General features: G+C 41.1%; 1 protein-coding gene across 1 annotated transcript in view; it reads right to left on the reverse strand.

The window, feature by feature from the left end:
• The window catches only part of LOC109465786, a 25,158-nt gene that overhangs the window by 1,096 nt on the left and 10,083 nt on the right, over positions 1–13,979 (reverse strand). The gene's annotated exons all lie outside the window — the stretch shown is intronic.

Genomic DNA, 13,979 nt, shown 5'->3' on the forward strand with positions numbered 1-13,979 from the left:
ATTTCATCCTTCTGCGCCCATATAGAGCCCCCAAAGCATCACCCCCAAGTAGGACAGCACTGATAGCTACATGTCTGCAATAATAGACACGAGAGAAGAAAAGCTCATTTGTACCGCTGCCTGGCGGGAAAAATCGGCCATTAAAGCAGCCATTTGGAACTTTGCCACACTCTCTGTAGCGCACCTGCAGAGAGAAGCTTTTAATTGCTACATTTGGGAATATCGGGTTTCACTTTGCATATCGGGCTGAAGTTTGCTACATGTAGCAGTACCAGACACATACAGAGAGAACATCGCTGATTGGTTGTTAGGAAAGAACAGAAGTAACAAATCATTCCATTAGACGTCTGGAACTTTGCCACAATTAGAGTACAGCTGCAGGATCTGCTTTAATTGTTACATGGTATCAGATTTCGTTAGGCATAGTTTGTGACGATACCAATGTCAAGGAGAAAACTATAGTCCTTCAGTAACATGTAACATAGCAACAAATTTTCTGCACCCTTAATTGGGTCAAATGCTACATGTGAGGATATCGTATTTCATTTAACATATCTGGTTACAGTGGTTTCATCCCCTACAATTTAGTGTTTAGTAGTTAGAGTAGTCACATACAATATTGTTATCCATGGCTCATCCTTTACTTTTATGTAACATGTACTTGCAATTAGGGTATGGAGAGGAACTTGCAATAAACTAAACTTTCTACAATCACCAGGTGGTGAAACATGTACGTATAAAACAGCTCATGAAATCTTTAAGTTTGGCCAAAATTAAAGAAGATCAGATCGTCTTAAGATGTTGGCCCGCAGCTTCTTCTTGTAATGTCTTCCGTCTTTAAGAAATAAAGGTGAGTTTGTAGTCTCTATACCAGACTAACTACGCTGGCTATATATAGGAGAATATTTGCCGGGGGTGTTTGGCCACCTTGTAGGTTTGACTGGAAAGAAACTACCTTCCCGCGGCCGGACTCCCCTGGCCAATTTTACTCTCTTTTTTGCCGAAGTCTACGATCCCACCGTGACGATCCGTATTCCCGTAGAAAGGCCTGGTGGAGGCTAGTGAGTTTATAAGACTTGCAAATGTGACTCGCAGTCAGCCTCCGGCAAGAGAAGTAATAACCACCACATAACCGGAAGGTATAATATTGTCATGTTTATATGAATAGAAATGTTTATAAATATGAAGGATTACTATCTGTTGTATCTATATTATATATCTTTACCATTAGAAATTCTGAACATGATGGCCATTCAACTCTAGTTGCAAAGGCTCGATAGTGTCTTACGAATTGCCCTTCATATAATCTGATACAATCGTGCTACAATGACTTTGTTCTATGTGTATAGCCTCATTCGCAGACTTCTGAGGAGGCAGCGTTACCCCCCCCCCCCAAAAAAAATAACGCCGCCTCCTCAGAAGTCTGCGAAGGAGGCTACTGTGTGTCTCTCATTTTCGCTAGAATGCACATAACACCTGCCCGCCTGTCCTGTGGACAATTCAGACGTGTGAAAAGTTGTGACAGAAATTCGATACTTTTCATCCTGTGGATTGGCCAGTTATCCTGTCCGTCCTGATTGGTCCTGACAGAAACCCGATACCGCGCGGCTCGCTACACTGTAATTGTGACAACTTACTCTGCTGTAGCAATTTCACACAATCACTGACATTGTAGCGACATGGAGGCGACACAACATGGTGTAACAATCATCCCGGATTGCCACAGTGCTCAGTCTAACGCCTGCTGTGTGAATTGTTACTTCAGTAGTCGTTACTCCTGATTGCTACAATCGGCTGGGATTGCTACACTGCCGGCTCGGCCTGTGATAGTTGTTACAATGGTCCTGATGTGTGATTGCTACAGACACCCAGTGTGGCAATCACAGTCAGTAACCGTCCTGTCATTGGACAAGTAGACTGTTAGTAAAGCCCAAAGTGCTATATGTTACTAATGAATGGCTGTATAACAAGCTCAATGCCCCCTTCAGTATGACATAGACATTAAAACATCGGGTCCAATTTGTAGTTAAGAGGGACGGCGTTTCAACAAATGGCCATATAACCTCAGGAACCATACACAAAAGTACACACCGGTACAATACAGAGGAGAATAGTGGGACCTCCTACTAGAAGTTTCCATGCTTCATGTTAAGTCTCACGGCTCAAGTAAGGGAGTGAACCGTACAAAAGGCAGCCACTCACAAATCTTCATGTAGAGCAAAGTAAAGTAAAGTAAAGAAAAGTCAGGGTGCTGGGGCCATGCGTGCTTTTCTTTTTTTTTTCAAAGCCTTCTGGCTTTCTATAGTTCTGTCGGTATCCTGGCCGGAAAATATATAGTACAAAAAGGTGAAAACCGTACAAAAGACAGCCACTCACAAATCTTCATGTAGAGTAAAGTAAAGTAAAGTCAGACTGCTCTTCAAGCAGACGCCATGCCTGTTTTCAGACGTCTTTTTTCATAGCCTTTTAGAGTCTTTTTCAGGCTTTTTACTATGTATTTCCTGGCCTTATTACCTTATAAAACACAGCCACTAACAAACTCCATCACAAGTAAAGTAAAGTAAAGTAAAGAAAAGTACAGTAAAAACAGACTGCTCTTCAAGCAGACGCCATGCCTGTTTTCAAACGTGTTTTTTTCAAAACCCTTTTAGACGTTTTGTCTGGCTTTCCATTTTTCTGTCGGTATACTGGCCAGGAAATACATTGTAAAAAAGCGCAACAAAATGTTTAAAAATGCTTTGATAAAACACGTCCGAAAACAGGCATGGCGTCTGCTTGTTCAGAGAGAAGTCTGTCTTACCGAGAGGCGAGAAACCTCTTTATGTCGCTCTTCAAAGGCCGCTGGCAGAATTTAGGGAGCGGTTTATCAAGCTAACAAAACTGGGCTCCAGGCAACATTTAACCATCATCTTGTCTTGTATGTACCAAGGGACGTAACACTGGCCAACAGCACTTACTACAAAGTAAAAGTTAAATTATAAGTATGTTAGACAGACAGATACCCCGCTGCTGTGGCGCCTCCTGTCATCAGTGTGTCTGTCTTCTTACGAAACGAAAATGGAAGGAACCTTTTAAAACTTAACCGCTGATTTCCCGTCCATCCTGTCCGCTGTTTTACACCAATTCCCGAGCGATTTGCGAAAGATGAAGACCCGGAGGTAACTACAGGTCACTCACAGAACACGGGAAAACTGTTACTCAGACAAATGGATGGATTTTGAAAGTTAGACCAGCTTCTCTTTTGTTCTCTTGACTGGAGGTCACTACATGTAAAACGAAACTTGAGTGGGTGCCACTAGAAGACAGACGAAAAATGACCAGACTATTCATGATGCACAAAATGACTAATAAACTGGTGGACGTACCAACTACAGGTCACTCACACAACACGAGAAAACTGTTACTCAGACAAATGGATGGATGCAGATACTCAAGCAACTGGATGGACTTATGTCCATCCTGTCCGCTGTTTTACACCAATTCCCGAGCGATTTGCGAAAGATGAAGACCCGGAGGTAACTACCGGTCACTCACAGAACACGAGAAAAATGTTACTCAGACAAATGGATGGATTTTGAAAGTTAGACCAGCTTCCATTTTGGTCTCTTGACCTGAGGTCACTACAGCTGAAACGAAACTTACAATTCCCGAGTGATTTGCAAAGAGAAAAGAAACCTACAGACAGTGGGGGTTACTTGAAGACAGACGAAAAATGTCCAGACTATGCATGATGTACAAAATGACTAATAAACTGGTGGACGTACCAACTACTGAGTACCTAACACCAGCTCAGAAGAGAACAAGAAATAGTCATGCCTTCAAGTACAAGAGGATCAAGGTGTTGAAAAACCCAGTCTTTCCTAGAACTAGCGCAGACTGGAACTCGTTGCCACCAAGCACAGTTGAGGCATCATCACTAGAAAGCTTTAAACAAATCCTGCAATTAAATGTGCAAAGATTGTGTGTGTCAAGTCGTTTTGCGTAATATAGCTATATATATATATATATAGCCAGCGTAGTTAGTCTGGTAGACACTAGATACAGATACCCAAGCAACTGGATGGACTTTGAAAGTTAGACCAGCTTCCCCTTTGTTCTCATGAGTATCTAATTACCTGGATGTCTAACTATAATGGGCGAACTCACAGAACCTTTGGATCCCTGATGATTCTACTCTCTATGTCTGGATCACCCTCTTCAGTCTGAGTTGATAGTGAACCTTTGCAAGACGTAAATGTGCTACTGGCTTGTACATGGATTTTCAGACGCTTTCATTGTAGGCGCTTCACTGCTGACTTTCAACTACAGATGGGTCCCTAGACAATGAAAGGAATCATCGTAGCGAGTAAATGATTCTTTGGCTCAAAGTGAAGAAATCGCACTGGAGAATCGGTGTGTGGAAAGTGCCACACGCAGTTATAATAATAATAAATGGTTTTTATTGTCCAAACAGTACCCGTGCAGTCGCAGCCTTTAACGGCTGAATTGATGCAGGGTATCACAATAATCAATACAAATTACAACAATCAAATAATACACATGATACACATATTTTTTCCACAATTATTTTTGTGGAACTGTCGCAAGGGTCTGTGCGGCTGCCATTCGGCGCCACAAGGTGACCTCAATACGACTTTCCCCAACCGAAGTTAGGTACCCATTCACACCTGGGTGGAGTGAGGAAATTCGTGTAAAGTGCCTTTCCCAAGGGCACAACGTCGGGCGCATGTTCAGACATGTCCCGGGTACGACTCGGAATCGAACCCGGGTCTCCCGGTTCACAGTCGATTGCTACTAAACCACTCGACGCCACGTTTTGGCAACCTGCCACAATCCTACTAGTCTTCACTTTGCAGGCTGAATAAAAAGTAGAGATCGGCCTATATGGCGGGGATATCATTGGCCAGAGGAGTTGGCCGGCCACAGAGGGTCCAATTTGCCTGCAAAACTCCTCTGGCCAATGATATCCCCTTTTTAGGCCGATTTCTATTATTTATTCAGCCTGCAAAGGAGTCTGGTAAAGACTACCCATTGTCCGTCGATTACTTAGTAGTCATTATATTGTTGCCCATATTTTTGGCCGGCCAGATTTTAACCGGATTTCTACCATTTATTCAGCCTGCAAAGGAGTCTGGTGGAGACTACGATTGTACAGCATGGGACAACTCTCAGTGTAAAAGTTCTGGAGAATTGGTGTGGAAAGTACCTCGCATAGTTTGGCAACATGCCACAATCCTACAGGTTGGGACTGTAAGTGCAAAGGTTGCTGAGCTAGCCGGTTAAAGCTATCCCTTCATCCTACCCTGACTTAAATCGTAGTGGTCTCTGCTGTACGAATGTTTCAATTGAATCCATAAAACTCTACAACGTCTAGCTTCTCAATAAGGGATTTCTCTGTCTTCACTAGAATCCATGTTGTATCCAGAATCGTACTCAGGCACGGTTCTGGATAGTCCACTCGTATCCAGAACCGTGCCCGGGAAAAATCTACGTTTTATGATAGTGAATATCCAGAACCTTGCCTGCATTCGAGCATAGAACCAGATAGGCACAGTTCTGGGTACAATACAGACTATCCAGAACATGCCTGATCCTAATCATTACCCACCCATTCATACATAGAACTAGATAGGCATAGTTCCGGATAAGCTATCTTCTTTCCTTACATGCACCGTTTTTTTCTGTGTATAGATAGTAGATAGTCACGATCCTAAGCCTAACCCATTCAGGCATACAACTAGATAGGCACGGTTCTGGATAAGGTAGCTTTTTTTCTTACATGCACCGTTTCTTTCTGTGTGTGTGTAGATAATAGATGATCACCCATTCAGGAATAGAACTAGATATGCATGGTTTGGATATGTTATCTTCTTTTCTTACATGTACCGTTTCTCAGTGTGTATAGATGATAGATGATCACTAACCCTGCTGACAGATGTGCAGTTAGCAGTAGTACTGATAACGGCAAAGGTAATTAGTCCAAACGCTTCCTGCCTGTTATCGATCAAAGTATAGAGATAAGGCCGAACTTGAACCTGAAATACATTCACAAACAGGGTCAAGTCGGGACACTTCAGCTCTTCGCCTTGTCAAAGTGAAGAAAATTTTGTGCTCTTAAAGTTTACAGATAACAACTTAAGAAATTATAGTTGGCTTATCTCATATATAGATGGAATAGCTCACTCTATATATAGCTAGAAAATAAATGGTTGCTCGTAATCATTACGCTTAAACTTTAGAAATAAAGAAGCTTGCGAAATAGTAATGTGGGTCTATTTCACTGTACTCTTAAACTTTACAGATAACAACAGTTTAGTAAAGTGGGATTATCTAATAGATATAGATAAAATTGCTCACTCTAGAAAATAACGGTTGCTCTTAATCTTTATAAATAACAGAGCTTAAGAAATAGTAATTTGTAATAAAATAGTGCGTCAATTTCTTAGATACGATCGCTCATTCTATATAGCTAGTGGAGTATGAATGATGGTAGACTTAAAATGTAGACAATGGATATATCAATCAATGGTTCGTGCTTATAAACTTGTTTTTTTCTGAAATTTCTTCAGTGTCACTGACAAAATCAAGTGGATGCTATTTGAAACGTCTAACTGTTTCCAAAATCATATTCATCAGTTGCTTGAGTAACTGTCTTTGGCGTATCTTACTAGTATTACCTGGATGTCTAACTTAAAACGAAGGGATATAGTTGTGTATTATGCAGACTGCCTAAGGCACCTTGCGACCTCTGACCTCATACGTCACCAGGCTAAGTAGCCCGTTTGATGCGCCGCCATGTTTATCGTTCACCAGGCCTGAACAGGTCAGAGGTCATTGGTGCGGATTAGCCATTGATGTTTCTCGGATTTATAAGCAGGATTATGTGGATTAAAGGGATTATAGACTGTGTCTATATCCTCTACATATACAGGTCATGAATGTAATATCCTAGTTCTGGGCACGACTCTGTAGTTATTGATGTGATTTTGAATCTAGGAATGGCATATTGTATAGTTCTGAATACGACCTAATTGTTGTTTGTATGAGATTTATGTGGCTTTAAATGAGATATTTTAGAGCTTTGAATACGAACAGTGGACTTAACTGTTGGTCATATCATATAAACCATATTCTGAATAATATTCTTGTTGTTTAAAATTGCCACGAAAAATGTAGGCTCATAGTAAATATGAATGGAAAATATATATAGACCTCAGAATGGCAGATATGCAGCCATTGCAACAAATATGCACTCTGAAGTAGCCAATATATATCTTTAAGCAGCCAATAGAAAACAGAACAATAACCCAATACATCCTGGAGTAGTATATAGTACCTTTAAGGGGCCAATAAAAAACAACAGAATCAAGACTTGTGGACGGACTCCTGAGGCTGTTTTCTAATCACCATGTTTCGGTCCCAAATCGATTTTCACTAATGGTTCAGTCAATGCCCATGACTCAAACACAACCTTAAGTACAGAAACCGCTCCGAGCTAAGACTACATAAAACGGAAGGTAAGGCTGCAAAATAAACTACGTTAACAGTAAATGGTTGGGTATGCCCCACCTCACCTATATATCTTTATTTTAGTATAGTGTGATATACAAAATGTGTGACCGTGGGGCACCCTAGAAAAGCTGACATACAGTTTTTTTCCTTTTTTTTTGTTTTCTTTTTTCTTCTAATTCTACTTCTACTTCTTCTAGCTCTATTTTTGTTTTCTTCAAAGGCTAATCATTAATACAAAAACAGGGCAAAGACAGAAGGCGGACTTAAATTTTGCACAAATTGCGCTCTCACCGCTGGAAATAAAAATGACTGACTAGACAGCCAACCTCCAATGTTGTCAATGTCAAACGCATTGCCGGAAAACGAGCAGTTTCGTTTCTATTCCACCAGTAGTCATTATTGGCTGACTTTGTTTGCGCTAAAGGGCAGTTACCTGTCAAATTTATAAGATCGTAGGGTCTTCCGAGGATGTCCGTTATTAACTGCAGTTAGTTTTACCGTCGCCCTAACGGCAGTTTTACCAATGGAAAATTACTGGGCCGTCAGCGGAACCCATCAAAGCCCCTGGCAGGAAGTCTGACTCACATGGGGGGGGGGGGTACAGACGGAAGCAGGGCACCATGGAACGCTACCAGGGCCAACACAAAATGCCGGAAGTGTGGTTCTCTGGAGGTGAAAATATGGATCTGGAATACGCCATAAGTTTTACTGGGAAATTTAAGGGACTCGCGGGCATAGTTAGCCCGAAATGCACCCTCCATACAACATGCATTATACAAGAACACATACAAGCAGAATGACAGTTCAAAACCTATTTCAGAAGAACATTTGTAACGTTCTACTGAGACTAGTACATTATTACCACGTCAGGTAACGCCCTTTGAACCAAACTAACTGGAATGGTAAAAAAAAATGCCCAGAATCAAAGCCTTTGTTTCGCTTCACTGCTTCTCGTATATTCCGGTGGTCATGAAAACATAGTAAAGAGACTCTTTTTACACAACCAAGTCTTTTATTCAGCCAAGTTTATTCAGCCCTGAGGAAGGTGACAGACGGTCACCGAAATGTCGGCTGAATAAGAGACTTGGTTGTGTAAAAAGAGTCTCTTTACTCAGTGACTTACCAACCTCATGAAACTTATTCAGCCGACGTTTCGGTGACCGTCTGTCACCTTCCTCAGGGCTGAATAAAGTTGGCTGAATAAAAGACCTGGTTGTAAAAAAGAGTCTCTTTACTCAGTGACTTTCCAACCTGATGAAACTATTCACGGAGATCATGAAAACATTTCTGTAGGAACTTGGTGATACATAAATCCACAGGGAACTCAGGGATTCCTTTGGAGAGCAAAATTTCTAACCTTGCAGCACGCGAAGAGCAGAATTCCCGCTTCTGCAGCCTTTGAAAATCACTTCTTTCACACGCTACACTGAATCGCCATGCATGTTTGTATATGTCAGGGTAGAGGTGGCGACCACAGGTGGGATTTACTGTGGATAACTTTGCATTTCTACATCGCGAAGTTTCGCTGAATTGTCGGTATTGATTTGGTAAGGGTCCAGGGGTGCCAAAGAATTCATACGAATTTTACGGAGTTCATACGAATTTGATGACATACATGCGCCCCATTACCAGAAACATACGAATTTTACGGAAAACATGCGATCCTTACTATTTTGGCGACTTGCGCCTAGATCATCAAATGAATTGTATGTATTCCGTAAAATTCGTATGTATTCTTTGACACCGCTGGGGTCTGTTTTTTATTTTTGCTTCCGGGTACGGAAGTATTGTGGGGAAAGATTGATAGGCAGGATGACAGGAGGTTAAAGGTCAATGGCCGTTGGCCAGCAGACGAGGGAATTTAGGAAGCTGAAGTCTGAAATATGAGAGTTAGTAGAGTATTCCTCAATCGGTGACGTTTTTATACAGGTAAAAACAGGTACCTCCAAATTTTCGATGTCTACTGTACATCTGGGTCTCGACCTTGTCTCGTATTTCCGAGGCTTTTGTAACTGTTGACTTACAGAAAGTTTCCAACTGACGCCCTGCACAGCGAGTTGCGTGGGGAATACATGAATAATTGGCCCAAATCACCTCCAGTTTATCTGCAAGTTTCATCGATTCTTCATCAAAACCTCTCCACGGGGAGGATTTAGCTCCGAAACGCGAGTTTCTTGTTCATAATTAAGGATTATATCTCGTGTTGATAGCAGCTTGGAAAGGTGACAAGAATCCAGTTCTTCGTTTTCCTGAATTTTCCTTTCTAGTGGAAACTCTAATAAAGTTTCAGTGTCCTGAGTTACCCTCTTACAAATCTAACAGTTCGCGCTGTTACTTATTCCTAACTTCGGCAAATTCACTTAATATGTAGTTGCTGTATGTTTCTCCTGGCTTCTTACGAATTGACAATATGGCTTTCTATTAAAACTATGGAAGACAAATCTGTATAACAAGAAGTCTCTACCAAATGAACAATCGAAAGGGCATCACCAGACTAACTACCCTTGGGTGGACCCTCTCTGGCGAATGGAAACAATTAACCGGCCCAATTTGATACTGCCTTTTGCCACCCTAGGATCTGCTTGGAAATCCTAGATCAGAAATATTTTAACAAGTCTCCTTACTCCACCTGCTCTTGTGCTGAGATCTTGTTACCTTTTTGCGCCTCAGTTTTAGTAGAGAAACCTTGACCTACGTCTTGTCTAAACTTGAGCCAAATTAGCGGCCATCAGCAGCCGACTTTGAGCCAGCAAAGTTCCTAATAACGTTAACGCATCGTTAGTTTATCAGTTCCCGCAGCACAGGCTGCCGCACGCGTGTGCATTTTGCCGCCGAGAAAATCACATGTCATGGTTCACATCACCTGCAGATCTCATATCCGCAGCAAGAGTGGGAAAACGTCTCCCCTTTGTTAAGCTATGCTTATAGATATATAGATACACTAATAATCATGTATGCAGAGTGTAACATTAAAAACCAGCGTGGGGTGCGGCTCTCATAAACATTACAAACCAGCAAATTATTTTTTTCTATTGAAAAACAGGAAGATAAAGGGTTTTCATAGACTGTAGATGTATTTTTCTTTCCATGTTTCACTCACCTATCGCTGCCTGTCGTTTGAAATAAAAAAAAACCTTGATCGTTTTTGCAGAAACCAATACCAGAAGTATAAACTAAAGCTCAAGGTGATGTGATACATGTAACGGGTTTAGTTTTGCCATCACTTCAGACGGCCGCAGCCCGGGGCAACTCGGGTCTGTAATCTGATCTGCACAAAGTGCCGTTACCAGGCACGGGGATGGTATCGGGTTTCTCACTCTGAAGAATGTAATATGATACCGGGAAATGTAATCTGATACTCCACAAGTCCAGCAGGTGTAACCTTATCCTCAGTACTATAATATGATCGCGGGAAATGTAATCTGATACACCACAAGTCCAGCAGGTGTAACCTGATCTTCAAGTAATGTAATATGATAGTGCACGCAGACAGGAGGTGTAACCTGATCTTCGGTAATGTAATATGATAGTCCAGGCAGACCGAAAGCGTAATCTGACCTTTGCATGTCCCAGAAATGTAACCCGATACCCAGAACACTCAGTATATGTAATGTGATATAGGAAATGGCCGTCCTGTTTATCCCTGCACAATATCAGTGTAATCCTGTCTCACCAGTAGAGAGTCGGAGTAATAATCTCCAAGCAGATCCTACGGTGGCATTGCGATGTCCAATCGGCCTGGCAGTGCCTTATAAAAATGATGACACCAAAATAGGGATAAAGCATAGTTCTGGATACCAAAATAGAATAAATCTATGATTCATCAAAATCTTAAACCAAACTTTATACGCTTTTTAGAAACAGACCAAACAAAACCATAGAAATAGAAGAACACAACAAACAATGGCAATTTCTAAATGATCATCATCTAGATTTAACTCCTTTCACGTAAAAAAAATAACATTTTGTTTCTTTTGTATCATTATATACGATTATATATCTAAGTTTTTTTGTATTGTTGTACTGTGAATGATAATAAAGTTTGAAACAAAAAAAAAAAATCTTTATCCCTTCTCTCTTCACTAATGAAACCCCAGAAGCCTTTGGCTGCCATCTCCCACTGAAACCAATTTACGGGCAAAATTTCTTCATAAAGTGAAGAGCGCAGTCGTGTTTTTGGATCGAGCAAAGATAACAAGCAAGACAACTAGTCATTACTAAAGTCCTTTTGGGGTGAGTGAACTGTAGTCCATACCAGACTAACTACGCTGGCTATATGTAGGGGAATATTTGCCAGGGGAGTTTGGCCGCCTTGTATAAGTTTGGAAGGAAAGAAACTACCTCCCCGCCGCCGGACTCCCCTGGCCAATTTTACTCTCTTTTTCGCCGAGTTCTACGATCCGTATTCCCGTAGAAAGGCCTGGTGGAGGCTAAGCGAACTGTGTACACATTTCCCACAGCGAAGTTACTGCACAGCCAGCCTGACCTTTTTGACCTTTTGGGGAGCTTTTTAGTACCGACAGTCGTGACCTCACAAAGCTCGGGGTCACCAAAGGTTAAAGGTCACATGACATCATGCAAATGAGAAAATATATTCTACTGGTAGTTACATTAATGACGACTTACAGCTTCTAACAGGCGGTTAGAATAAGCGCAGACACAGTGTTTTTATGTTGCTTATGTCGGATATACTGTGCAGTAAGTACAGCCCTGGGCACTATTCGTTAGAAGTAATAAAACTACAGAGAGGCATCAAAACTGCCATTGTAAATATGAAGAAATCTTCCCGTGTCTTGTACGCAATAAACTTAACACAGAATCGTCCCAAGCGAACTTGTCTTACCCTTTGCTGGCAACTCTGACAGAGCGAAACGACAGATTTTATTGTCTGACTGGTATTAGAATTGATGATGCTTATTATCATATATTAGCATCATCGTGTCACGATACTTTACGTGACATGTTTTCTGTTGTTTATGATGTTTAATAATAAATATATGATGTTTTGTAGTTATAAATACAGGATAGTTTATTTTGTTTGATAGCTGTTGTCATGTCATATACCTTTGATCTGAATAAGAATGGTGCATCTCCATGGAAACGGGTTTTGTTCATCTTCCATGTTTTAACAAGAAACATCATGTAACAGCTGAAAAATCTTACTACCCTCTGATAGTTTCTTGACTGTAAAAAACTTCATCTTTTCAGTTCTTATTTCGTTTTATTCATCAAATTACGTTTCTGCCCAAATCCTCATTACGTACATCATGTAGCCCTTGACTACAAGCTTTGTTATGTGGTTAGCCTTACTATAAAACATGCCTTGTACTGCAAACGTGTAATGAAATGATTTCCTGTGGTTCATTAGCATGGCGCCTTAAGCGATTCTCTGTGATCTTTAGAAAAGAGCAGGGGTCCTTTTCAGTGTGAGTGGATCAAACAGTGTCCTTTATTTCCTTTATTTCGATGCCCTTTAGCCCCAAAGGCTAACCTTCCAGGGATCATACATAAATACATACACATAATTATACAACAGAGAAGCATGGTAAAAAAACACATTTAGCACAAAAAGACATTTAAATTATGTACAAATGAAAGTAACATAATTTAGTTACAGAACATTATATGTACAATTGGCGGATGGCTTTTTTTAAAAGTTGGATCTACTGGAAAGTGTCAGTCCAGTATTACGCAGCTTGTACTTACTGTACAAAACAGGTGTTTGTACAGGTGTGTTATGCCTGAAGGCGGTTTACCGGTGATGCGAAACAAACAAAACAAAAACACGGATACATCCGTTACCGGGGCGTTTATAAATATGGCGCCGGAGTTATGGGGGGCCCTCAGCGCTTGGGTTAGCTGTGCTAACCTCTAGTGGTTTTGGATAAAACAGACGTTTTTTTAAGGTGATACAGTCTTCGGCAGCCCTGCTTCATTTGTTTAAGCCTTGTGCCTAACTCATCGGAACGCGCAGCGCTTGGGTTGGCTGTAGTGACCTCTAGTGAGTTTGGATACGAACTTTTAGGGTGATACAAGTTTTAGACTACTGCCTACATCATGGGGGTGCTTAGCGCTTGGGTTCGCTGTAGTAACCTCTAGTGAGTTTGGATAAAGGTTGACCTCGCTTGTCAATTCTGCTCGGGTGATACAAGTTTTCATCGTCTCTTGGGGAGTCTAGTCCATGCTTCGTTTTACACACTTTAAAAAGAAATTGGACACCGAACAAAAGCTTACCTCCCTATTTTAGATGGAACGTTCTGACATAGTACAATCACCAACCAGGGAACCATTCAGTCGCCGGCTTAGTCGATATGGGTTCGATTTCAATAGCTTGTGCTCTGTAACACGTCAAAAGACTCATGTTGATTTATAAATAAATCCATCCATTCATTCCGTACCAAGCATGACTTCAAGACAAATCTATAGTCTTCAATATTGAAAAAGAAATGCTAAGTAATAACTATAAC

The sequence above is a fragment of the Branchiostoma belcheri genome, unplaced genomic scaffold, assembly GCF_001625305.1.
Source record: "Branchiostoma belcheri isolate BF01 breed outbred unplaced genomic scaffold, Haploidv18h27 scaffold158, whole genome shotgun sequence".
NCBI lineage: Eukaryota > Metazoa > Chordata > Leptocardii > Amphioxiformes > Branchiostomatidae > Branchiostoma > Branchiostoma belcheri.